Source organism: Corvus hawaiiensis, chromosome 6 (assembly GCF_020740725.1).
Source record: "Corvus hawaiiensis isolate bCorHaw1 chromosome 6, bCorHaw1.pri.cur, whole genome shotgun sequence".
In the NCBI taxonomy this organism is placed as follows: domain Eukaryota; kingdom Metazoa; phylum Chordata; class Aves; order Passeriformes; family Corvidae; genus Corvus; species Corvus hawaiiensis.
In genome coordinates this window covers 41,533,912-41,561,767 of record NC_063218.1, presented here as the reverse complement: position 1 = coordinate 41,561,767, position 27,856 = coordinate 41,533,912, and the positions used below count along the sequence as shown (strand labels likewise).

At 43.3% G+C, this 27,856-nt stretch overlaps 1 protein-coding gene across 2 annotated transcripts in view; it reads left to right on the top strand.

Moving 5' to 3' along the window:
• The window catches only part of TSPAN18 (tetraspanin 18), a 120,773-nt gene that overhangs the window by 32,763 nt on the left and 60,154 nt on the right, over positions 1-27,856 (top strand). The gene's annotated exons all lie outside the window — the stretch shown is intronic.

Below are 27,856 nucleotides of genomic sequence, written 5' to 3'. Positions count from 1 at the left end.
TGAAAGTAACACAGCTGTAGTGATTTACTACGAAGTTTTGAGGCTAATTGCCTCATATGTTTAATTAATAACTGACACATTCTGTCCCTCAAAGAGCTTGGAGAACTTCCATCTGGACCCCTAGTGATTACAGCCTGGAAGCCATCCCTGTAATTAAGGAGCAGGCTATAGGAGGCCTGTTCCCATTATGGGCAATTATTGCGCTTGCTACTTTTCCCCTCCTTTCTTACAAAAGGACTGAGAAAATAGAGCTCAAAGACTAATCTGACATAAAACCCTGACTAAAGAGGTGCTTTGTGCTACCCCATGGTAGAATGATGGGTTATGTTTTGGTGCCAGAACTCTTTTTTTCAACAGGCTGTCAGGGGACAGGTTCTCCAAAGAGCAAAATGTGTCTTACACCAAATTGAAGGACTTCTTGGTCAATATTAACTGCCAGTGCAAGAAGAGGATTTTTGCAAAGAACCAGGCAGCTGAGTATTTCTACCGTTCCTTCTCTGTCTCTCCCTCCCAACTTTAGACTTCCACTAGGTTTGACAGCTGCTCATCTGCAAAGACTCTGGCTAGCTCAGGAGCCCTCGGAGTAGAGGATGCTGTGTCTTTAAGCCTTCCATACAGTGCTGAAATGTTATGACAGAGCATCTCACAGGGGGATGCGGTTTCCATGGCAACCTCACACTGTAAGATAAGCAAACTGGATTATTTTTTTTCCTGAGAGGTTCAAGAGCAAGGAAGGAATGAGGCGATCTGTCAGCAGGCAAGACTTGAAAAGAGGAAACCATGTCCATTAATCCTGTAGCCCTGGCTGCTTTGTGTTTTAATTAGAGAATGTTATTATGGCAGAAAGCATGGACGCCTCACCCTGTTATGGGTTTTTGAGGACTTTTTTGTTTGTTTCTCTTTTTATATATCCAATTAATAAAAAACAAAAAAAAACAAAAAAAAAAAAGGGGGGGGGCAGGTGGAAGGAGGAGGAAAAGAAGCTTTACTAAGGCATAAAATGAAGGTCTTAAATAAAGAGCCTCAGGATCCCTGTTCCAGAGCTTGTGTCCCAAGCCAGAGATAGGAGGAAGTGGGAATGAATCTGCCATTCTCAAATTGAGAGTATGTCTTAAATTCATTTTTTTTCTGTCTTGCCGCTATGTTTAGCAAAAATGGAAACCATCCCCCCACCCTTGCATCCTGCACATGTAACCATGAGAGTGGAGTAAAGCAGGGGAGTTGTTGTCCTCTACAGTCTGCCCAGAGGCATTATGCATGAGCCTTTATTACAGAGCTATACTGCCTTCCCCTGCCTTGGTTTTGGGGTAGTTGATAACTTTGGGATCACTAGTTACCCTTACACGAGAAATCCTCCACTTCCCAAATGCCACCACTGGTGAGAATGCAGGACACTGTACGTGCTAAGAGATGTAAGGACAAGGAGGGGCAAGGCTTCAGCCCATTGTGAGAAGGCAAGCTCCCACACAAGCTGCAATGGCATCTTAGCAATCAAAAAATATCTTGGTAGCAGCTAGTGCACCAGCTGGATAGGAAACTGTGCTGGTCTTGTAAATGCGCTGTGCGTAGGAGTTTATTATGGAAAATATTTTGACAACCTTTATTATTTTAAAGCACTTGTATGTGTCACCAGAAAATTAGAGTTAAAGTAAATGTTAACCCAACAGCCGTTTTGTCTGCATAGTTTCCATGTCCATCCTTTATAGAGTACTCCCTGCTCCTTTGCAGGGAATTAAAGCCCACTATAAATCTTCATGTGGAATGAAAGGAAAGTTATTCCAACCCTTTGAGAAAGCAATATACCAAAAGCATTCATTTCTACTTTCCTATAAGCAGCAGTATCCCAGGCTACTTTTCCTGGTGCTTACGAGGAATTCTTGTAAATGTAGCTCTCCCTCCTCTCCTGTCAATGTCTTCTTCAATGCCCTTGTAGAGTTCAGCAAAACAAGGTGCAGAATGAAGAGGGCCAAACATGTTGCCTCAGAACCACTGTTCTGGATTTGAGTACCTCCTACCCAAAATAGTTTTCTCCTATGGGTACAATCCATGTACGTGTAGCAGGAAGAGTTGTTAGCAAAGTTTGAAATCATAGGCCAAACAAATGTTATACCTTGTGTGGGAATTTAGGGCTAGGGCAGAATGATACTTAGACCCTTGTTGAATGAGCCATCAAATGCTCTAATTGACAATAAGCAGGGTTACAGTTAATTTCTTTGGAGACTGCTCTCTCTATTCCTTTCTTCTGGCTGCATGGGCAAATTCAACTCTTTGGTGTTGATATCAGCTTTATTTGATGTTTTGAGCTAAGCTGCCCAGAGATGACTTTTTGGTTGTATCAATAAAGAAACTGCTTTTGACAGCTTAGATCAGTTGTAGTTACTGCCAGCCAGCACCAACTGGACATGTGGCGAGCTGGGTTTGTGATCCTGGTGGCTGGGGCAGAGTTGGCCAGAACAGGTTTCTCTGCCCCTCACACCTCCTCTCAGGACCTGCTGTGCCTGCCTGTGCCCTACCAGGAGAACTCCTCACACATCTGCTGCCTAATGGGGGCTTCTCAATTCACGCCAGTCTGCGGTCTTCATAATTGGCCTTGGACTGAGTGTTGTTGAACCCTTGAACACTGTTGTCCCTTGTGGCACTGCCAGATCTGAACCACTGCCAAACAAAATTCTTCCACCTGCTCCTTGGCTCTAAGCATCTAATCACCCAAGCCCAGCAGAGTTTTGTTTAGAGAACAGAAATAATTGTGGTGCTGCACTGGTTCCCAGCAGAGCTGGCGGTGTCCATGTCAGCCGGTGAAATGGGGAATGAAGGAGTAGCTGGGTGCCTCGTTTGGCATGTTTCTCATGGGAATCTTTCTAGGGCTTTCATAGGACTCTCCTGGGTCAAAATGAGTGCCCCTGAGTTTATGGTGGAAGGGAGCAGCTGGAGAGTATTAGGCTCTGCTCCAAGTATGATTTTGAGCAGCCCAGTGCCTCACAGCTAAAGCTAGATGTTTTAACCAATTATTTGCTGACTCATCACTTCTCCTGGTTTCTTTCCCACACCATTTCTAACACCCCGCCCCTCTTCCTGGAGATAATGCATTTCTTGTGCATCTGAGTAGTTCATTCTTGGGTAATTCTTCTAGCTAGTGCTGTTTCACACTAATTTCTTTTCCCAGTTTTGCACAGCACCCAGGAGGTACCCAGGAGCTGGACTTCTGATGATCCAGATGTATCCCTTCCAACTCAGTATTTTCTATGATTCTGTAGTATATAGATTTCTGACCATGATTGAAATACAAAACCTTTTAAACCAACTAATCTCATCCATCCAAAGTTCTTCTTCCCTCACCTGCTTGCCAGCCAAAATTCCTTAAACAAACCCTTTAGGAAAAATGCAGATCCTTAGGTTCTTAAGCCCTTACCTCCTGCTGGTGGTCCTGAATCGTCTGTGTGTCTGCACATGCTAAGGAGCATAGTGCTGTTTTAGAGTCTATCATAGCTGACTTGGGAGGAATTTTGCTTACTACTATTTGCATGCTATCTTAGCCTGGAAGTAATTTAGACTTAAAATGCAGAATTGTTCTGCTCCTAATAAAGAACTGTCTCCAAGAAGCTCACTAGTGGGGCTGCTGGCAGGTGCTACCCTGGGTATGCAGAGACCAAGCACGTGGAGCTTGGTTGCAAGAGTGGGAGTGCAGGGATTTCTGGGCAGCCCCAGAGACCTCTGAGCTCTGTTCAGATGCTCTCCGTACTGTCTACACCTTCCCTGGCTCGTAGAAGCATCGCAAAGAGAGAACACATGTAAGATACTGTAATCCTGGAGTAGTAAGGGAGTGCACAGTCTTGAAGCAAAATTTTCTTTCATATATTTTGTATTTGATTTCAACACATGCCATACTGGTGCATCCTATTTATATTCAGGTCTGTTTTAGACATCCGGCATAATTCAAGAGCACTGTAGCTCTGAATGCATGCAATAAAAATATTTTCATACTCTTTTCTACAAAATAATCCTTGGGTCTGCAGTTTGCCAGTTTGTGGTGGTTTCAAGGCTTTTCCTAGAGTACAGAATTTTTTGAAAAAGGAAAAATGTCTGGGAGCTGTATTTATGTTCTACGAGTCCTAATAATAAAAGAACATTAATTTCTTTTAAACTTCTCCAAGCAATTTCCCCAAAAACTTCCCTGTCCAAAATAGTTTGTTGAAGCATGTGTGAATGTACCTCTGCTCTTTAACAACATACTGATGAAATATTTTGGTGCTAGGACAAGTCAGAACCACAAATTAAATTAGATGAAAAAAACTAGGCTGATATGTTTCATGACATAAATGAAAGATGTTTTAGAAAAAACAGAGGGGCAGTATTCCTTCTGGAAAAGGTCTCAGCATGAAAACATGAACAGCAAATGAGTTTATTATTGAAGACATGTACATCAAAGCTGACTTGACTGAGAAACTTTTTGGCCTAACCTTCAGTTGTTGTCTTTGCTATTATTAAATGTCATGCATTGGTCAGCAGCTAAGAGACCAGGATCTTTTTCCCATCTAGAGTTTTTAAAATCTGATATAAATGGTCTTGGTTTCAAAACCGCCTTGCTCTTTGCATTAAGCCTGTATGACTTAAGTGAGCCCCAGACCCCAGGCTGTCCTCTGTCTGGGGTGACTTTCACTCTTACAGGGTGATGGTGCAAAGCCACAGAAAGTGGGGAGGCACCAGCTGGAGTAGAGAATGACCTCAGGGTCTTTGGATTGTAGGTTAGAGAAAAAGAAATACAGCATTTGTCTAAGACAAATATTTTCTTTTGACTATTCCAGTTGATGACATTTGTAGGGGGAAAAGGCTTTCTTCAGAGAGCAGAGACCAAGCGTATGTCTCTATTGGCTTCTAACTTACATCAGACCGTGGAAGTCTTTGAAACAAGTTAATTTTCTGAAATTAAAAATAATTAAATAAAACCAGGAACTGATTGTGATTTCCCTGCTGCTAAAGCCTGTCTACAACGAAGACAGAGTTTTTAGTTTTAGAAAAATTCTGAGGCCTTTTTATCTCAAAAACTGTTCAAGTTGAATTTCTATGTCTTTGGGAGGTGGAGTGAGGAAGGGAGCCTGCCCAGTCTCATGCACATTCATTGATTACAGTGCTGTGGTGCTCAGCTCTTCCCAGACGTCTAAAATCACTGTAAGTAATTGGGTTAAAGTCAGCATTTATCATACTTAGTTAGCCTAGATCTAATCGTTCTTTCCAGAATTGTTTGCTGAATCGCTTGGCATGTCTAACCTTATCGGCCCCGTTAACTTCTTATCCCCATTTGACAAATCTAATCTCTGTCTTTACTTCTGCAAGGAGAGAGACAGGAATCCTTAGAGGCTTCTGTGGCTTGCTGTGCAGCCAGCCAACAGACATCCCAGAAACTATTGGGAAGATGCTTGCAGCTGCTGGAGAAGATTTAAAAGGGTTTAAGGTTTTAATGGGCATGGAAAGTAGGGTTTCTTGTCAAGACGGTTTACTCATTTACTCGTTTTTATCTGTTTTAAAAACAGAATTAGAAAGTCTGTTAAAGTTAACAGATGTCAGCAGTCAGAGATTGCTACATGGAGCCTAGGGCAAAGGGTATAGATGGTGCTTTGTGCGTTTCACAACCCACGCCATTGTGTCTTGCTTGAGACACTTTTCTCTAAGCTTACAAAATCACTCTTGGCTCTAGTTATTTTCTGAGAGTATGACTGAACCACTTTACAGGAAAATGCTTACAGTGTTGTGCCTGAGTTGCACACTGGGGACCTGAGATTTCCCTCCCTCATAAAGCAGAAGTGACACCACCAAAGCAAGCGGACCCACAGGGTTGTGAAAGTTGGCACGCAGAAAATCCAGCCTGTATTCTGTATCGTATGTTCATTGGTGGCTATTTTTGCTATGAGAAATTTTTGTGAAAAGGAGGGCAGGGAGGAGATAGGAATATGCATGGCCAGAAAGACATTCTTTGAGGTTTTTAAGGAGTTTGCAAGCACATGCTGAAGAGTTAATGCCTGCCACAACTGGGAGAAGAAGTTGGATGTCTTCCTCCCCTGTGTGTTTATGTGCATAGTTTTACATAATTCATGCTCTGATGCACAATGCTGTCATTTGCCACCCTGACTTCTGGTGTGCTTGGCTCAGCTCAGTGAGTTGGAGGATGTTGCTACCCTCAGATGGAAAGGAGGCTCATCTCCTGCACACACTCAGTTCAAGGCACTTTTAGAGGGCAGCTGTCCTTGCATTGGGCATGATGGTCAATAAGTGCTTGATTTGCTACACTGCCACTTGGGACTCTAACATTTTGTGTGCTTCAGCCTGCTCAGAAAGGTGAGGGCTTAATTACTGGTTCGGTTTTTCAAAAGGGATGTTTGCCCGGATGTGAGCATTTCCCCCGAGATCTCTCGTTCACAATGGAGCTCTGCGTCAGAGCTGGGGCTGGAGGCCCCAGGGATGGAGCCCGGCCAGCGGCGCTCGGCCCTTCCCTCCGCCGCCTCCCTGCGTGACTCGGCACCTAGAGACTTGCGTGTGCTGGCTGTCCAGAGTGCGTGTACCCAGCTCTAAACCTGGAACCACAGGCTGAATGTAGCCTTAAATTCAGCTCTGCTCTGGGCTGGTGACTCTGCTGACGGCTGCCCTGCCTCAGGAAGCTGTGGCAGGGCTCAGGCAGCAGCACTGGTATTTCCCCTGCAGACGTATCGGTGGGGCAGAGGCCCAGGAGTCTCTTCTTTTGCTGCCTTGAGGAGGGGAGAAGTAGGGAATACAGTATGTACCTGCTCGACTACTGCCTATCGCCCCTTTGACGGCCCCTGTGGAGCATGCCAGGGCTGGGCTATGTCTCTTTCACTTTTAAATGGACAGTCTCAGACTGGCGCGATGTCACACTGGTGTGACTGCCCCGAGGCTCCAAAGGGCATACTCCTCTTCTAGAAGATGTTGATGGAGATAACAGCCACCCTCCCCAGCCTCTCTAAAGTGCTTGGCAGCATCCATGGTGCTTGTGCCAGGAGAGGAGGCATCAAACTCAGTTCTGCCTAAGCTGGCTAGGGTGAAGTGGCATAAAGCTACAGGAAGGGCTGGGCAGTCTTTCAAATTCAGAGGCAACATACGGAATGAAAGAGAGGAGAAAAAGGAGGAATTGTCCATGGAGTAAATCCATTGTTTTGTGAGAGAGTGAAAACTTCAGGCTTTCCAGTGAACTTCATTCAGACCTATGTGTCTCTCCTTTCTTTGATCTGGGCTCTCCTTTACACAAGGTATCTGAACAAAGGCCAAAGGGTGATAGAAATCTCCTTGCATTGCAGGATACTTTCTTTTTAGTTACTCTGCTATCCCTTTCTGCTCTCCATGAAATAAAGCCATTAGATGTTTTGCCGTAGAAACGGAGGAATTTAAATATGTGGGGCTTGCAGCCATGGGGATTTAGCATTGCTGTTAGCTACACCTGAATGATTCCCAGAGGATGGGAAAAATCGCCTGCGAAAAGAAACTTTGTGTTCAGGGGCAACAGGAGGTTGTTTGCATTCTGACAGCACCATACTGACGGATGTCTGTAGCTGTGGTCTGGGCATCCAAAAATTATATCCATAAAGGGTTGATCTGACTGTTAGAACCAAGGAAGCTTTGGAGAAAATTGCAGCAATGTGGTCAGCTGCACACATGAATGGATCTCAGCTTCCTCCAGCTCCCTTCAGTGGGGATTGAGGCAGGTTTCCTTTCAGTAATGTTGAGAGCACTTCCCTCGGGGTAGATTCCCCCTGCATTCATTCTGGTTGCACATTATTACAGGTTTAACAGCTCGGAGAAAAAACCCTGGTCTGTTTATTCCTATCTACCCTATCAGGTGAAGCCTTTAGCTCATTCTCATGGCCAAGAAGCGTGAAGTTCGCTTTTGCAGCATGGCTTGGCACCAGTGTGGCCCACAAAGTGGAGCAAGCCACTGCAGTTGCTGGCTGCCACGGGGTCCGAGCCGGCAGGTGGGCGTCGATCCGGTGTGAGGCCGCACTTCAGCACGGCACAGGTTTGCCACATCAAAGTCACCGCCTTGTCTAAGTCGGAACAAAGTTTCTTTCCATGTACCTAATCCCATCCCCATAAATTAGGATACATTTGCAACTAAATCTACCAAGTGTGGAGTGCCTCGTGGCAGCCCTGCAGACGGTTTCCTGTCTCTGCTTTTGTAGCAATCGCATTAAAACCAGCACCTGCTTACCAAGCAAGAATCAGAATGCTTCGAGCTCGGCTGGCTCCTCGTAAGCTGTGCTTGGTTAGCTCCAAATATTCTTTGAAAACGATCTTCTTCAAAGCTGCTTTTCAGGTAGAGTCATTTGAAAACCAGGAGAGATTACCATGGGGTGTTTTTTTCCTCTCTCATTTTGAGAGGAGGTTTGAATTCAAAATGTTTTGACCAGCTTTGTTTTCATAAAAGAGTCACCAAATGTAGCCATGTTCTCTTTAGTATAAGAAAGGTAAAAAGGATGCAGTGCTTTGACAGTTATCCATCTGCTGATTGCCACGTGTACCAAGTGTCAGGATGAGATTGATGGCCTCGGAAAATAAATCCTCTGAGGCAGGAAAAGTACCTTCCTTTGCTTTTTTACTGTGCTAAGTGTGTGTATTGACTGTGCTGAGCCAGTGCTGAATAATAATGAGTGACTACAGCTAGTGTCTAAGCTGGGGAAAGCCAGGCCTCCAGCCAACCTGGGGGTAGGAGCTCTGCTGGATATTCAGTTTAGTTTGAGCCAGCGATACACGTTTTTCCTAAATGCCTTAGTCTTTTCTTCCCAATTATTTTGAGGTCTAGGAAGATACACTCTTTTCTGTGGAATTTCTACGAAGTCAAAATGTTAAAATCTAAAACATGTAAGATGAGAGTTTTAATGTTTTGAGCATGTTTGTTTGTTTGAATCTGAGAAGAACTTTTGGCTACAAAATATCAGTTAGGCTTGTGATTGGGAAAAAAAGGTCGTCACTAAAACAAGCAAATAGCCTCTCCTCCTTCCAACTTGCTTTGTTTTGAAGCGGGCGGAGTGTGACACGATTTTGAGTCTGTTCAACATCTGAAAATCAGAAAGTGAAGATTTCTTGGAAAGCCTTCTTCTCTGTCTACTTAGGTCTCTGTTTTTCCTAGCCCACACAAGTCCTGCTGTTGTGCCTGTGTCAGACAACAGTGCTCATCTGGTCCATCTCCGGGGTGCCAGTGAATTTACATCCTTTCATGGATGGGGAGATGACTAGGATAAGGAAGTTCTAATTCCACCTCTCAGATCTCATTTTAGACATCCTTGAAAATGGGTCTCTGGCAGTCCAGAATCTGACTGGAGTGGATGGTGGAAAAGGATTAGGGATTCTGCCTAATCCAGCTCAAAACTCCTGACAGCACCCAGTAAAAATGATACCCTGGCTGCTTTTGCAGTCTATTCCCTACTCAAAGCAAAGATTTGTCCTTGGTGGCCACTGTCAAGTAGAGAGCTGGAAGTCTGACTCTGTATCACTGAATGGCTCTGTGTTTCATGGGTATTTGGGATTTTGCTTATTATCAGTGTTTCATTTTGGAAACACGATTGAATCCCTGAAATACAAGGCTCCCGTTCCCTTTGGGGAGGAGTGATTGGTAGCTGTACATGTGAAGGCAGGTGGGTTTTTGACAGCATGTTTTCCATTCAGATGCTTATGATTTTGAGCAGGTTCATAGCTGCTCTTTGTAAAATCCTCTTCTCATTAGGTTAAAGCACCTCAGAGTTTCAGGACCTGCTTTCTTCTCTTATCCCTTATTTCTTTCCTCCCCAACCACCTCCTGGTGTCTCTGCACTGTGCTGAATGAGCCTCATGCCTGCACCTGGATGTCACACATTATCAGCACAAAAGCCTCTCAACAGAGCAGCCCTGAGAAGAACAAGCTGGAGCAAAGATGTGATGGGGATGTTTTGCTAGACAACCCAGCTGGGTTGCTTGGCTTATCCTTTCTTGGAGGAGTGAGGTGGCTGCTTCTATTCCTTACCTTGCTGATACCTAAAGAAAACTTTTGCTGCTTTGGCTCAAAGGGCAGGCCGCTGCTCTGAGGGTTTCCTGACTTGGGCAGAACAAGCTGTGCTTGCACGTCTGCTGGGTGCTGCTTCAGAATGGAGAAAGAGGAGAGAAAAAATACCTACCTTTTGTAAGAATGCAAAGTGTCGGTGTTTTCATTGACAAACGGGGCGGGGAGCTTGGACAAGCATTCCAGGAGCCTTTTATTATTTTATTCTGTTATCAGTCTCACATAACGAGTTGAGACAGAGATGGTACAAAGCTCACACTGTCTTAGAAGTCCAAAGACTTCCTGGTTACAAATCACTGTTAAAAGCTTCTCAGCCAATAGCATGCTTCCAAAAGTTCCATACAACTGTTTTAATCCATCTTAAACAGCACATGTACATCTGTTGTACACAATACTCACTTGTTATACCTTACATTATAATACATGATATTCCATTATTAAGCTTAAACTTATCTATCTTGCTAAGCATATTTTTTGCTACTTCAAAACCTCTCTGCCAAATCCAGAAACTCTAACCAGTTTTAATGTCCTTACTTGCTATTAATTGTAGCTTCTTCTATCTTCAAGTTTTCGCAGCTAAAACTAATTTCAAAATTATTTTGCTTTATTTCTGAAACCTGCTTTTTTCTCATACCTAAAACTTTTCCACCTTTTGTGTTTCCCCACACAAAGTAATATTTAGAGTTTCCTCTTCCATCTTGTGTTGAGGATTTTATTAGCTTACAGGAGTTTGGTGCCTGTTGAAGTTTGGAAATGGGATAGTATGTTCTGAAAATATGGTATTTTGCTCTCAGGTCAGTGTGGATAAAATACAGAACTTAGAAATAAACTTTTGAGAGCTGAATTTCTAATGGGAAAGAAATTATTTTCCCTTGCTTGCTTGCTAGCTGTTTCTGCTGGACTAGGAAGACAAAGTGAAGTTAGACCAACTGAGTTGCAGTGGGAGGAAATGAGAAGACCCTCACTGATCCCAAATGCTCAGTCAAGAAGCATTTGCCAACGATGTCAAATGAGATTTGTCAAGTCCTAGGTAGAGGCCAGCAGGGCCTAGAACTGAATAAAAGGAGGAGGTATCATACTATAAACTTGGTTTCAGCATATTCAGAGTTAATCTTCCTTTACCTACCCAATATGAAGGTTATTAACCTGACTGCAGAAGGACCTACTAGGGAGTTAAGTGCCACGTGGACAGGACTACTACATTTTGAAAAGAATTTGTGCTGATGACTGTAACATAATAAATGTAATAAGTGCCTCTTTAGATCTTCTGTAAGTGGTAAAGAATCATTGATCACCCTGTGGGATGGGGGCTGGGGAGCTTGTTTTTGATGTTTTAATATCAAGTCAGAAATGAGAGCTCACGGTTGTTGATGAAAAGAGCACAGAAATTTGTTATTATTATCATTATTCATTTTTCTGTCTTAAAGAGACCGAGAGGGAGTTGGTGCCAAGGGGTGAGAAATAAATCATTAGCATCTTCAAATTTGCACTGCAGATTAATCTGCGGAAATGAGGCTGGTAGTTTTTAAGCCTCTTGCATATTTGCCAGGTGAACTATTTATCTTGATCTCTCCTTTTACTTTTTTTCTAACCAGAGAGTTTTCCACTTACAGATTTAAAAGGTCACAAGGTAAAGCAGAAATCAGAAGCTGATTTATTGCATAAGTACCCTTAGCAGGCATTTTAGCCAATGCTGTATGAAAGTTTGTTTTAAATTATGCTATTTTTTTCCTTCCACTGAAAGATGTGATTTGGTTTTCTTTTATATTCCTGCTCCACTTGCCTCGTGCTCACTTTGCTGAACCTTACAAGGTTCTCAGTGCAAGAATGATTTTCTGATTGTTTCCAAGTAGGTGTCCAGCTTGGAGGGCTGGCAGTGGCAATTCTGACATTATTTTATGCTGCCCTCAGTATTCACACTTGATTTCCCCTGCTGGTCAGTACGTAGCAGGTAAATGTTAGGGTTGCTAGGAGCAGATGGCAGCTCCTAGCACGGCCGCCTTTGTGAGGCAAAGGAAAGTGATGGCTGTAGCAATACAACACAGAGTGAAGGCTCTGGCTGAGGGAGCTCTGTTGGGTGTTTAGAAATGCATATTTAGTGGGGACATGAGACAGAGATCCTGACTGCTTGTGAGCACTGGAGATCCCCTAACACGTGTTCCAACAACAAGCGTCTTTGCCAGAGTATCGGAGGTAATTAGTCAGTCTGCCTGCATTCCTTCTGCAGCCTCAATTAATTATGAGGCTCTTGCTAACTTGTGGATGAAACCATTCTGGTGTTAGAGGATGTTAACCAGCTGCCACCTTCAGCTTCTATCGATACTTTATAAATACTGCACAAAGGAGTTGAAAGCAAGGCCTCTTGCTAGTGAGTGCAAGCTCTGCTCCTGCTGATCTCTTCCTCCCTGAGCACTTGGTCTAAGAGAAGGAAGACACAATCCCACCTGTACTGGTAGCAAATACAAATGCTACAGCAAGAAAATGCTTTGGTATGCTTCAAGGGGAAAGCAGTTGCTTTTAGTGTTGCATCCTTTATTGACTGAAATATGAACACAGGCCGGCAGAGACATATAAGCAGATTCAGTGAGGAGAGCTGTACTGAAACACAACTATCAGTGTCAGTCTCTTGGATAAGGCTGACAGGGAAAGTAGGTTGGATCTTTTATTAGGTCTATTGATACTGTTGGGGAGGCAATCTTTTAAACATGTAAATGTGGTTTCTCATATCTGAAATAGAAGCATCAGCCTTTGAAACTAAATAAATACATGTTGAGAACACTTTCCCCAAGTTTAGCAAAGTTATGTTAATCACTTAGACCATCTGTTGGAGAAAATGTAGCTGTGAAGCTGGGATAGGTTAGGGGCACATTAGTGAGAGAAGAGAAAATAAAATTGTTTGCTTCTCTAGGATGCCGTAAAGTTTTTGAGAATTGCTTGCTTTTCCTGGTGGTGTTACAGTTCCTTTTTAGAAGTAAGAAAGATGTTTTATTCATTTTTAAAAGATAAGTTTTCTGTGAGGCTCCAAAATTGTGGTGTATTGGCTTGGTGTTCTCATGACGGCAAAGTTCCTCAGTTTAGCAGGAGGATTGTGGAAGGTATCTTGCAACAGAGGATGAGGCTGGGAACTTCCTTGCCTGTAGCCTGCCTGGGCTGGGAGAGCTCCAAGGGTTCCTGGGACAACTGTGCCCAGCCTCTGCAGCTGGGGAGTGTGAAACACGTCTACTTTATCCTGAGGGGAAGCAGGGCAACAGCTATATAGTAAAGAGCTAAAGTCAGTCACCCTAGGAAGTGTGGCTGGTTCCTAATGGCCTGCTGTCTGGGCTTTTCAGCCTGACAGCATCTCTCCTCCTTAAACACATTGTGAAATGTTGAAAAATGATTTGGATGTCTTTATGACAGTGGCATTTATTCAGGAGAAGCTGTCTGTTTGTTTAAATAGAGCCCCAAAGGAGGTGCTTGTTTTCCTAGGATTTCCTCTAACTGCTGACCCAAGCAGGAGGATGGAGTGTCTTCACTCTCTTGAAGGGACATCACAGAAGCCTGGCTGAGTGCTGGCAGAAGTGTGATTAATCTTGACTAGACAACCGTGCCAGAGCCACTTCCAAAATGTTGGACTCCAAACCAAACACATAGTATATTTATAATAACTCTCCTGTCCTTTTACATTACCTTGTCTCTCTCTCAATTCCAAATACATCAGTCTTGTTTGAAGGCTTTGTTATACCCTGCTGATGTGCTAATGCAAGTTGTAATCTCTCCTTGTTACAACATTTACTGCCAGTAAAGCTCATGTGGACAAAGAGAGGTACAACTGCAGGGAAAAGCAGTATTTTTGAAAAGTAACCATCTACTTAGTAACCCCCTGCTTTTTGGGAGATATCAAAATACACCTGAGAGCAAGTTCATCTGGTCTTGTACCTGACTTGAAGGAAAAAGGACCAGTGTTTGAGACCACTTGCAAAACACTCAGGAAATGCAACAAGTCTCATGGTTGTTAACATTTCCCCAAATGTGTAATTCATGGAAGGCTGTGGAGATATATTGCACTGCTGAGCTGTAACAAGCAGGAATCTAAACCTTTTAGGAGGGGCAGGTGGTAGAACCCCAAATGAATGAAGATACATGACCCTATGTAGAGTCACAAACCCTCAAACTGTTTGGGAGCGAGGTTGCTCCCACCCTTCTGCTGCTCTGGTTTCTGTGATTCAGCAAACTGGGTTATTTAGTCAATGTGATTCATGCCTCTTGGACTGTCCACTGCAGTGCTCCTAATTTCAGGTCAAGAGGAAGGAAGCAAAGGCTTCTGTGTGAAACAAAGGATGTCACGTACTGATCTCCATTGTTACAGCAGTAGAGGAACTGGTGTAATAACCAAATGAGGAGCAAATGAAGTGCAAAATTGATGAGAGAAGCTGAATGATAAAGTAATTTTTAAATGTTGTAAAATCTCTGCAGCAATGTTGGCTCCTGCCATTTTATTACTGAGGTTAAGGAAACCTCAGGTTTTTACAAGATCTGTGGCTCTGGGAATTTTCCTTCAGAATAAGACCCTTCTAGAAATGTATTTCCTTTTGCTCCTGGAGTAGATCTCATTAAGTTGAACAGGGCCAGCTTTACTTGTGTTCCATAACCTGCTGTTTTCCTCATGAACTGGGAGGCTCATGAATTTTCCATCTGGAACTGCAGCCATGAACCTGGGGGACTGAGGCTTGTTGTTGACTGCTTGCTGCATTTCCATGCAGTACTGTGGTAAATCCAGCAAATAATTGATTTAGCAGTGCAGGAAGGTCACCAATCTCCTTTTGTAGCTGTCATGTACAGCTTGAGATCCCTGTCCTGCAGCTCTTAGCCGTTGGAAAATCCATCGCTAGGAGGGCTTGTGGTCTTTTTCGTTCCCAACTGCACCATGGTGGCAAATCAGGTGCTTTAAATTTTTAAAGGATTAAAGAGGGCTGTGCTGTGTTTTGAATCTCAGGTCACTGCTCTTCTCCAAATCAAGAGAATGAAATTGTTATTTGGTGTGGTCACCTGCAAGGAGGAGATTGAATAATGACATTCAGGTACAGGTTCATTGACGTCAGATTTTGCTCCAACGTGGTGAGAGCGAATCAGATTACTGAGCCATCAAGTTCCATCATTGTGCCTCCATCACTCACTAATGGCTTATGCCTTGGGAATCAGCAGTATTATAACTAAAAATATTATTCTAATGCACCTGATTGGTTGCAGAATATACTACAAGAAAGAAAATGCCTTTTCAACCCCTGGTATAATTACTTATGTCTCTTCATGATGAATCATAAATGCTTGTTTGATATGTACATGATAATTTGTAGAAATTTTAAAATACATTTTTATGTGAGTTCTATTGACAAATTTTCTACAAATAACTTACTGACTTCTCAACTGCATGAGTTATTTGAAATTACTCATAGATTGCTTCTTGGTTTGCTGATTGTTTACAAGCAATTCCTTTTTAGTATTCAGTGGCTGGTATTCAAGTGTTCAGCTTCCAGCTGCACGATTCAGTTTGTATTTTGACATATAGGTCACACAATAGTATTTCTGCTCCCTGACTAAATGCGTATAATTCATAGGATCTAGCTTCTTGCATGAATATTTGCATGGAATTACAAAATTCTTATTCTGCAGCCATTCTTTAACACTTGATTATCAGCAGAAACTGAAACAATCCTTTCTAATCTTATTTGTGGAGTATTTATGGAAATGCTAATGCACAGTGGACATTACCATAAATGAAAAAATTTGCTGTAAAGCTTCAGCTGGCACTCAGCTGCATTTTTATTAGTTTCACTGTTTGCCCATCTTCTTTCTATGATCTCAAAATATTAATCATTTAAATATTTATTTTTTGACCTGTGTGAAATTAAGTAATTTTATGAAAAATGTACACACATATATTGTTGAGTTATAAGCATTTTCCATGGAAACTGCACATAGTGACTTCCACCCTCAGTGATGGTTGCAGAGTGCCTTGTATGTGTCCTTCCATCTGATTTTGCAAGACTTTTCCTGCTATATGTTGCTAGAACTCCACAGTTCTGTTTAAAACCACAGTGCCATGAATATAAATTCAATAGACAAATAAAATCCAACACTAACTGGACAAGCCAAAGCCATTAAATGAGCAATAGCCAGTTGCTCTTAGGAGTCCCAGTCTGGTTTGTGGTCTCACAGATCCCTTTTCCCCCTGCTCTCCCCAACTGCCCCCTCCTCTGTAGAGAGGAGATAAAATGATTGCAAGCGTGGAGACATTTCAGTCCAAGGATTACATTGGAAAGTAGAGAGTGTGTTTGAAATTCTTGCACACATTTCTAAAATAACAGTGAGAACCACACTCTCTTACTGTTCAGAGATAAGGGAAGACCGCCCTTGAACAACTAAAGTGTCCAAAATATGAAATATCATTGCTCTTTCTTAATACATGGACCATTTTGAAAACACTTCTATTATTTTTTTCACATATTCAAATAACCACAGTGCAAGGCATCTAGCCTCTCTGGATTCGGTTTGCTGTGTTTCCCTACACCTCTCACTGGTCCCTGGGGTTCAGGAGGGTGTTTATTACAAATGAATGTTTAATGTCTGCCTTGAAAAGCTTCTTGTCTGGCTTGGAATTTCTGGTTGCAGTGCTCTGGAAAGACCTGCATGTGGAGAAGGGCCCTGTGGAGCATTATCTGGGCACCAAGAGTAGCTCCTGCATCTTGTGATTTTTTTTAGGGAGGGCTTTCTTCTCTTGCTGGTTGGCAGCTCATTTGGCAGAGCTGACACCATCTTGTTTAACCCACTTTGTTTCCAGTTAACCCGTGGTACAGGAGTCCACTGTTTTGAGAGTGAGCTGTGGAGACAGGACGGTCAAAGGAGATCCCTGACTCAACTGGGCCTGGGTACCAGCAGGACACTGCAGCAGCTGTTCAAAGGAGACACTGAGAAAACAAAGCCCAAAGTGAGCCAAATGCTTCTTCCACCTGTCTTGCTCCTGAGGCGAGGCCCAAGAGGGAAAGAAGCCTTTAGTTCTAGATGCTTGTGCCGTAACATTGCTCTGACTGCTTTCACCTGGGATGACAGCTGGTGCCTGCACCTTAGTTTTCCTTCTCACCTGCTTTTAATTTAAATGCAGCTGGTTTCTGCTGTAGCTAGGAGGTGGAGTGTTTTGAATGCTTCAGCAGCATGTGAAAACTCTGGCAAGCTCACTCTGAGGTGTACTTAGGTGAGGGATATGGATGCTACGTCTCTCGTTACTGTCTTGAGACTTGTTACTGTCTTGTGCCTTGGAAGAGTTGTCTGATAATTTGCCCAGATGGTCTGGTGCTGTGCAAGTGTTGAGAAACCTTTCAAAGGCTGTAAATATTGATTGCACCATTGGTGTGAAAGAGCAAGTTTTCACAGCCTCCCAAGCCTTTGTCCTTTCTCCCAGTTGCTGGGCTCACTTTCCACTCACCAAAAAGCATTTTTCTGATAGAAAGCTCCTCCACGGTCCTAGCTTGAGCTCTGCGCAGACTGCTGTATCTTGCTAGCTGGTAGCCAGACATTAGAGCTGACCTAAGTAATCATTGATTATAAGCAGTAACTTTTCCCAGGTGAGTCAAAGGGAACAAAATTTTCCCGTTGGAGGAGCTCTCTTTGGCTTCTTGCAGCTAGGAGCTGCTTTCTGAGAGCCTTTAAACACCTAATTCCACCCAAAATACAGCTGTCTGTCCAGAGCAGCTGTCTTAGGAGCTATGCCACTGCTCATCTGGGAACCTTTTTGTGTGCTTGTGTGGCTCAAGAGACCAAGACAAATAATGCAGCAGAGAGTCTTTGTGCAGTTGTTTCCTTGTTGTGTTTTCCTGATGACAATGCCTACCTAATGAGTTGGGATGCTGCCTCCTCTAGATTCTTGTGGAATGCTGCAGTTAAAAGCTAAGTACTAGTAAAAGCTCTTGTTGCCAATTGTAAGGCCAGAAGGCTTATATTAGTTCACACTCTTTGTCAAACTGTTTTACAAGTAATGTTGGTCTTTTTCCCTGTCTCTCAGTTTCACTGTTTCTAGGCTGAAGCAAAACACTGAATTGTAGGTGTGCCATTTATTGAAATGCTGCAAAAAAAAAATGGAAGTTGAAATTACAAAAAAAAAAAGCACGGGGGAAGGTCAGGCAAAAGATAAGGCCAAGATCATTTTCAAGACCTATCCTTGCAGGCAGCTCTGTAATAGAAAAAACAGAATGCAGAGTCTTGGTTGGAAGGAATAGGCCCAGCAATGGGAACCCTTGGGTCCCACTGTCATGAGGAAACCTGAGTCAGACCCCCTCTTTATTTTTCAGGCTGGTAAAAAGTTGTATTTTGGCTTCTACAGACTATTGCATGACCAGGCTCGGAAAGACAGGTGTATCAGCATGTGCAACATTTTGGGAACACTTCTATAACTGTGGGCTCGTGAGCAAGGCAAAGTCCCACCATTTATGTCAGTGACATCTAAAGTTTTGAGAGTGAGACAGATTTTTTGGTTTCATTTGAAACACTCCCAAAGGACCAGGTTTTTCAGAAACAACTAAGTATTTCTTGTCTGAGGAGGCTTGAACACCCAGACTGAGACATTTGTACTGATGCATTCCCCAAACCACTGACCACTTCTGAAAACTTTGTGAAGCTGGTCTCTATACATCTGTTTGGGACATGGTTATGGTCTTGTTGCTGACACAAGAGTTTTGCTCCCAATTTCAAAGGAATTGTAGTTTCCCTTGGCATCCCTCCTTCTCTTGTGTTCAAGGCTCAGAATTGCTCCTTCGCTAATTGCCTGAGTCCTCCACAAGGGTATTCTCTGACAATACAGTGTTTTTACAACAGAAAACATAGTCTCACATTTTAATGACTGTATTAATAACTGGGAAAGCTAGGGAGAGATATTTGTTTGCTGACACACTGTGACAGTGAGCCAAAGAGCTTGATTTCTGCAGCTTTCACAGGGGTGGCATCCCATTTCTCCAGTTCTGGGAGATCTTTTGGGATTCATCCAGCGTTGTTGCAGAATCTCCAGAGTATTTTGTTCTGTCTGTGCCATGTAATAAGAACAATTGACCCTGATCTAGACTGCATGAGCAGCCCCATACTTGCAATGTCCATTATGCCACACTGTTTTTGATTACTAGGTCTTTAAACTGCTGAATGAGAGGACAGAAGAGAAAAACAGTGGCAAGGATTGGGGGGAAAGCAGTGATGAAAAACATTTGCAAATAGGGAAGATGCCTTAGTAATGAAAGCTGGTATGAGTCCTTAAAAGCACCATCACCAGAAAATTCCAGCAAGAAATTCATACCCGCCTTCTCCCTAGTCAGTCCATTCTGATGTGCTGTAATTCTGCTGAGTGCCACGCGACACAAAATGGCTATAAGGTGCTCATACAATTGAGCCTTAGCTAAGGAAACAATTACCTCATCTCCATGTTTCTAACACGTGCTGGAATTGCTAATATTGATAGTCATGTTTACTTTGGACTGTTGAAAAGTTTTGAACATTTTTAACACTGAATTCTGGAAAAAAAGTCTGTCAGAGTTGCTCTATCATGAAAGATTGGTGGTCAGAAAGTGTTTTGTGTTTGTTTGTTTGGGTTTTTTGTTGGCTTGTTTTTTTTTTTTTTTTTTTTAACACAGTGTAGAAGGGAAAAAGAGAAATGTAGCTCTTATGACAATTTTTTATTTTTGTTTTCTGGGAGAAGAATAGGACGGATGTATCTCTTTGCCTGGTGTTAATTTAGAGTTTTTCCTTATCTTGTGCAGCTGTTTGTTTGGCTGATTCTGAATGTTCTTAATTCCTTCCAGTTACTGGCTTTCTGTCACTAATAGGTGCCTTTCTGTTGTGCAGACAGAGGAAGCCCTTTTGAGGCCTTTAAGATTTATGTTGTTAATAGTATTTACATTTTGGCATCTGATCCTTGGTACTTGAAAATCTAGTAGCTACTTCTGTAGGGCTCAGCTCTGCCTTTACTCAGTTTTTTGCCGTGGACAGCCCTGTCGCTCAATAACAGCATGTTTTCCATCCAAGTCAGTTAAACTTTACTTCCATGTGTGGTGTGTGACTTTGCTGGCTTGCATGTTCCATGGAAATTTACTCATTGATAATTTTTAAAGTTGCTTTACTTTGACTTAGGCAGGTGGTGTATTTGCACTGTACTCTTCTATGGTAGCCTTTATTCAGAGGTTAAGTTCAGTGATTCGCAAAAATCAAACCTTTATTGTGGCTTATTTGTACCTGTGCACAGCTGGAGCTACCTCAGACTCTAGGAGGAAGCAGTTAAGAGCAGCAGAAGGTTGGACACTGAGGCGATGCAGAAACGATGTAACACGTGGGCAAGGAGACCTGACCTGCTAAGTGGGGAATATAAAGAAGGATTTGAGGGCAGAGGTTGGTTTCTTCCACGTCTCAGAAAATCAACTTTCTTTTCTCTTTGCACCTAGCGGTTTGATTTCATGTGCTGATCCCAAGATTCATTACTGTGAAGGACCAAAATCTTTGAACCACGTACTAGATGTTGGGAACTTGATGAAAATGCCGAGATGTGTGGTGTATAATGGCTTTGTTGCTGTGGTCAGGAGGATTTAGGTAGAGTAGCAGGCACTGGAATGGAATTTTGCAAGATTTAACTCTTCATTTCAAGAGGATAATGGAACAACATTGAATGTCCTTTTCTATAGCTGACTGTGGCTTTCTCTTTGGCCTTTATCACTTGATTATTGGGTTTTGTGTGCTTTTTCCTCTTGAAATACTCCTGCTAAGCCTTTTAAAATTATTGTGTGTTTCAAGAAAAACAATTAGGACTTAAGAGACATTTTTTTGGGAGTGGGGGAATCTGGAGTTTGTTTAAAGAAAGGGGATCTGAAGAAGATAAAACAGAGATATCAGTTATGCAGAACTAATGAGCATTCCAAAGGAGAGTTGAAGAGCTATACAACTCCACGAAGTGCCCCATTCTGTACTAGCTTTTTCACTGGGAATTCTTCTGAAGGACCAGAATCACACACACATGTATTATACATAAAACTCTGTAATACACAAAAGTATATTTGGATCTAGCACTGCATGAGGAAGCCCATGGCATTCTCAAGGAGCAAGCAAACAACACTAAATTCCCTAGTCAGGAATCAAAGCCTTTCCAAACTAACCTCATTACCAGCAGACGTTTGAATTGCTGTAATAATCACACACCCCTGCCGCACATACAGCGTGTGCTACCTTGAATGTCTGTTTTCTTCCTACCCTTGAATGCTCCTGTAATTCTGGGAGCATCCTGCCCAAAACTGTCAACATGCCTTCTCAGGTGAATCTGGGGAAAAAGCTACAAGAGACAGATGAGACCCTTTAAAAAGTACGATAGAAAACTGCCAGATTGTCAGAGCTAATAGAGTGACAGCTTGAGTGCGAAAACCCAAGTGCTGTGCTGCAGTATCCCAGGGATCAGCCAGCCCTTTATTCAAGGAAAGAGGAGAGAGCAGCAATAGTAAACCTAAATTAACAGTTCAGGCTGACAGAAAGCATCCTTTTGAGTCAAACAAGAAAGAATAACTTGAAAAACAGTTAGACTGACTCGTTTATGCACTACAGATATTTCAAACTCAAGAAAAACTGAGGAAGTAGTGATGGTTGTTAAACAATTATTTACAATTATTTGAAGTAGCTATTAATATTGCAAATGCTTCTGTTAGGCAATCTGCTTCCTTGGGGCAGGTAATTTAATCCTATTGCTCAGAAGTGCAGTTGGTTTCTTCTTCCAATAGGTTTAGTGCACAGAGGGCATTTGAATTAATGAGTGGCAGATGTAGTAGGGAAATACTCCATTATCTTTAGCCTTTGGTAGGTCTGTGTAATTAGTGAAACATTTAAAAGAGATGTATTTCACTTCCATGCAATTTCAAAATAATTGTTTCATCTGCTAGGCTTCCCATGTGTGTTGACTGATAACACATGGGTAATACACGAAACATCCTCCTTGGAAGCACCTGCACTAAAGTGGTTCTGAGCTGGTGAGTTGAAGGCCCCATGATTAGGTATATTTAAAAACTTCACAAAACAGTACCTGCAGCACTTGTTCATTTAAAGGGGGAGGCATTTGGCCTCTTTGGGGCAATTTTTGGGTGCCAGCTAAGAATTCCTTGTGCTTAATTTACATCAGAATCCCTAAATCTCCTCCCCATGAAAATGAGAAGCATCAGTAGACTGTCAACTTTGCTTTCAAGGATGAACTTTACAAGCTGCAAAAGAAATAAATTTTGTGGAAAAACAGGAGAACGAGAAAGGAAGAAACAGTGATCTCCACACTGAAGGAATAAGCTTGAGATTGAAGATGTTCTCTTCCCTGTTCATTCACTGGCTTCCTGCCTGATCTTTACTGCCAAAATCTCTCTGGATTTCTGCTTCCCATCTGTAACAGGGGAAATGCTATTATTTTTTTTTTCCTGCTTTTTATTTGTTTAGTCAGCTAGCTTTTTGGGCAGGGAGCTCTTTTATGCTGCACAAAGTAAGAAGCTTGGTTCTGTGGGACCTCAAGGGACTCTTGTGATATGAACAGTAACAAAGGGGCAGGAAGATGAACAAAGGCATGTTTTGGCAAAGATGGCCAGTAGTTCACATATTTTTCTTTTTTTTTCTTTCCCTTTCTTTCTTTCTTTTGTTGGGGGAGGGAACAAATTCCTTTGTCTTAGTTGTCAGGGAAGTTAAAGCATTTCTGAAATGTAGCTTTGAACAGTTTGTCACAGTTCAGCATGGTGCTCAGTAGGCCTCGTGGCTTCTTTGTGGTAGGATCCCCTGTTGAAGTGGTTACCATGAATATGATTGCCATTCTTGTTATTGGTCACAGATCAGGTAGTTTTTCCATTTCAGGGTATGGGAAAGAAATCTGTATTATTTTATTGGCATTGAATAGTAATTGTGAGTTTTAACAGTTGAGCAGCCAGCAGTGCTGGTGGGGAAACACCTGGAGGACAACACAGTCCCCGGTCACAGCCAGCACGGCTTCATGAGGGGAAACTGTTGCTTGTCAAACCCGATTTCCTTTTACAATACGGTAACCAACCTAGCTGGTCTAGGAAAGCCAGTAGATGTAATCTCTTTGGACTTCAGCAGAGCTTTTGGTACTCTCACAGTATCCTTCTGGACAAAACATCCAGCACACAGCTGGATAAACACATCATGGGATGGGCGAGCAACTGGCTCTCACAGGTCAGGCACAAAGACTTATAGGGAATGAGATGACATCAGACTGGCATTTGGTCACCAATGGGGTTCCACAGGGCTCCATCTCTGGCCCAGTTCTCCTCAACATCTTCAGTAACAACTTGGATGCAGGACTCAAAGGAATACTAAGTAAGTCTGCCAACAGCTCTAAAGTAAGAGGAGCTGACAACTCCCTTGAAGGCAGAGAGGCCCTGCAGAGAGACCTTGACAAATCAGAGGGCTGGGCATTCACCAACAATTTGAAGTTTAACAAGGGAAAGTGCCAGATTCTGCACCTGGGTTGAGGCAACCCTGGGTGTGTGGACAGACTGGGGAACAAGAGGCTGGAGAGCAGAGCCACAGGAAAGGGACATGGGGGTCCTGGTTGACAGAAAGTGGATTATGAGTCAGCAGTGCCCTGGCAGCCAGGAGAGCCAAGCATGTCCTGGGGGGGGGAATCAGGCACAGCATCGCCAGCCGGGCAAGGGAGGGGATTGTCCCGCTCTGCTCTGTGCTGGGGCAGCCTCACCTCGAGTGCTGGGGGCTGTTTTGGGCACCACAATGTAAGAAAGACTTAAAGGTATTAGGGAGTGTCCAAAGGAGACCCATGAGGATGATGAAGGGTCTGGAGGGAAAGCCATATGTGGAGTGGCTGAGGTCACTTGGTCTGTTAAGCCTGGAGAAGAGACTGAGGGGAAACCTCATTCCTCACAAGGGGAAGTGGAGGGACAGGCACTGATCTCTTCTCTCTTGTGGCCAGGGATAGGACCCAAGGACACAGCATGAAGCTGAGCCAGGGGAGGTTTAGGTAGAATATTAGGAAAAGGCTTTTTCCCCCAGAGGGTGGTTGGGCACTGGAACAGGCTCCCCAGGGAAGTGGTCACAGCACAAACCTGACAGAGTTCAAGGTGCATTTGACAACACTCTCAGGCACATGATTTGACTCTTGAGGTGTCCTGCATGGGGCCAAGAGTTGAACTCCGTGATCTTGATGGGTGCCTTCCAACTCAGCATATTCTATTATTAATATTATAATTCAATAGGGCAGAGGTGGTGGATTTGGCCAGTGTCTGATCATATCATTTGATGTGCACCTAGATGTGTGCTGGCTGTTCCCCATGGCATGTTGAATAACTCCCACACACACTTATATATCTAAACTCAGGTTTCAGGGGTGAGTCAGATCAACCTGAGGCATTGGATGTTGTGACCTACATTCTCCCAGGGCATAATTTCTGTGGGAAGAAGTTATTATGTAGATAGAGATGTACCTTTAATTTTCAGACATTGTGACAATACTGTTTTCAGCAGGGCAAAATGCATTTTTGCATAGTCTGGTCTGTAACTGGAGCTGCATCTGGTGCTCCTGGGAATGCCAAACCTCACATCTGATCTGAAATGCCAATGAGCCCATATGAAGCTGTTAATGTTTGTGTGAGGTTTTTTAGTCCTCATTACCAACCTGATAGAAAGATAATTCCTCAGCTGCTGCTCCAACCTGTGGGATTTTACCCACTTAATTAATTTTCTTTCTTGTTAAAAAAGATCTCTTTTTATGCACAAGGAGCTGTGTTTGACTTGCTTTTCAGAGACTCTTCTCATGTCTGTATCAAAGGCACAGAGGCCCCAGAAACTGGAGGGTGAGCCCTAGGGGCAACATGGTTGTGGAGGCTGAGCTTGGAAGCGCTGCCTTGAGTGCTAAGGGCTTCTGGAGGGGACTTAAGTATGCACAGCGGAGGGGATCCTGGTTCCTTCCCTTCTCCCCCCTTTTGTCACCACTCAGCAATAAAATGGAAGCTTGTGACATGACCAAAGGATAACAAACCGATGGCTGAATGGCTGCTGAGAGCTTAAAATGCCAGCCTACACCACCCTCCCCAACCTTTCAGCATGTCAGCAAAGCCGTCTATGTAAATAAATACACATATCAAACAATAAGCAGATGCCTTTTTAACATGCACTGCTTCAGGCTGAGATACTCAGCTCTGGTGCAGCTCATCTCAACATCTGTCAAGCTAATGCCAACTTCACAGCTCCCTTTCACTTGTATTTAATGCACAAAGATTTGTGTTGTGTTAAGTAATGAGGAATTGGCTTGGTTTACATCAGTTTTGGTGTTATTTCTGATGCATAAAATGTCAAATGGGAATGCTCTGTGTTCCTTCTGATCTCTGTGTCAGTATGTAGTGCAAACTCTTATTGCTTATGCTTGATTAAATGGCTTTATACTTCCATGTGTGTGATTGTACAAATATACAAAGAGGAAAAAAAAGTCATTTGCAAAATATACCACCACTGGGGCCCCAAAGCATAGAAGCATTGAGGTGGGGAAGAAGTTGTGATGAGGGTTGGATTTTAAAAAAAGAAATTTTTAAAAGATAAATTCCAGCAGAGTCACTTGTGCCCCTTAAATCAAATCCAGGAGCTGCAGAGTCTAAAGCCCCAAGGGTGTGGGGCTCAGTGCAGTGCTGTGGGAGCAGCACCCGTGAGCTGCTGGTCCGGGTCAGGTCATGTCTAATCCGGGGTCTTGTCTCTGATAGCAGCCAGCACTGATTAGAGAGAATGTAAGACTGGGGCAGCAACCAGGAGAAATTCCACGTTAAGCTTTTGTTTATTTTTGTTTTCATATTAAAAATGTATTGAGCCCAGATGATGTGTAGTCCACCGGGCCTACTCCTCTACTGAAAATTCACCTGCAGGCTAGAGGAGTGTTGGATCCTCTAGTGCTGCTATCCATCTCTGTCCCTCTGCTTCAAGCCTGGAGAAGCCTGCTTTTTATTTTCTTTATTCACATTTCTCACAAGCTACTGCTTTTGCTCTGGTGAGATACTAAGGAATGACATTTTTTTAAAAAACAAACCAGACAGACTCTTTATGCATGCAACAAGTCTTTAAGACAGCTCTCTGTCAGACTTCTCTGGAGTCTGCTGAGAGAAAGGGGAATATTCCTGCTGCTTGAGACACTTTCAATTGGATTACATGTAAACAAAGCAGGGGGGAGAGGAGAGGCACGGTCCTCCACTGGAGAGGAGGATTCCTATGACCTGATATATCTTGTGTTTCTTAATGTTCCTTGAATAGAGATGACTGAAATCTCTCATCTGAGCAAGCACGCACAGGAAAAAAAATACATTATTAGTGGCCCTAAATATATTAGAGCCCTCTGCTTCTGATCATGGTGGTGCATCAGCTGGAATAGTAATAGGGCACAAATGGGGTTTGCCTACATGGACAGGACTGTTCTTCCATAATGGAAAGAGAAAATTGCTACTAAAGATGCCATTGAATCAAATTTTAGATGACTCTCTGTATGCCTGCCTGTGACACTTTCCATGTTGTGGTTTCGGGTCACTTTACAAGCCTGAATAACCTCTCTTTTTCCCCTCACTGTCTTCAAAGGCTGGGAGTTAATATGCAACACCTTGTGTCTGAAAGGACTAGGACTGTGTTCAATAGGATATGTTTTTATTAGGCAGCAGGCACTTTGTGCAAAAGTGTACGGACATATATATTTTCTACATACAAGCACTGGCATCTCTCAAATACTTGTCCTTCTGCTTCAAAGAAACCAGGATATGGCTGGTATATGTGTATTTGAAATGCCAGGTTGTGCAGAGCAGAGAACAGGCTTGTAAGCAAACACCCATGGGAGGATGAACCACAGCTGAAAGTGCTGAAAGAGTCCAATGGTGTCACAGGCATGGAGAGCATCTGCCCAAGTACCACTTAGTGGGCCCCTGCTCTGCTCACTAGACCATGCTACCCCCCTACTGCATGTAAGATGAGTGTCCAGGCTGCGGGGCACTCCTCACCAGGGCCCCTATGTTCCCACTGAACCCTCTCTCTCACCCTGGGGGAGTGTGAAGTAACACCTCTGTGCTGGGGAGCAGGGAGCTGCTGACAGAGGGCTGATACCCTGTGCGTGGGAGGAATTTCCTTTCATGTGGTCTGGTGTGACATAAGCACTTTCCAGCTGGCTTGTAGGTGCCTTTGTAATCCCTGGATTGACAAATGGCAGTTCAGCTCAGTATGGCTGTCATCTTCAAGACAGCATGACAGAGAGGGGGAGCTTGACATGTCCTGCTGCAGGCCTGTCTCCGTGTCTTATGGGGCTGCTGGGTGGAGTTGCTGCGAAAAGACCTTCTCTCCCAGATTTTCATCGTGATCCTGAAGGAGGTGCTAAGCATTGGGTGATGCAGAGGGGTCAGAGATGCTACCTGACGTTTCATATGGACAGCTGGCATTGACTCTGAGGTGCTGGTGTGGCTGGGAGGGCAGAGGATTTGGCCTTCAAAAGAAAGCAAAGCAGCAAGGTAGACTGGAGAGGAGAGAATTAATATCATGAAATGGATTTACATGGCGCCATCTTCATATCTGAGCTGGAGCTGTCAGGGAGAATGAGATCCAGACTCGCTGTTGTTCTCCAGAGAGGAGCTGTTATGGAGTGATCACTCAGTTAAAGAGGTGGCTCCACATCTGTGCCCCGTGTCTGGCTGATTTCTGCAAGCAGAAAACAGACACAATCTGGCATGATCCCTTCTCCTCTCCCACTGCCTTTCGTGCCTTTCTGCAGGCTCTGATTTACCTTCTTTTGCTTGCCTTATTGTTTTCACC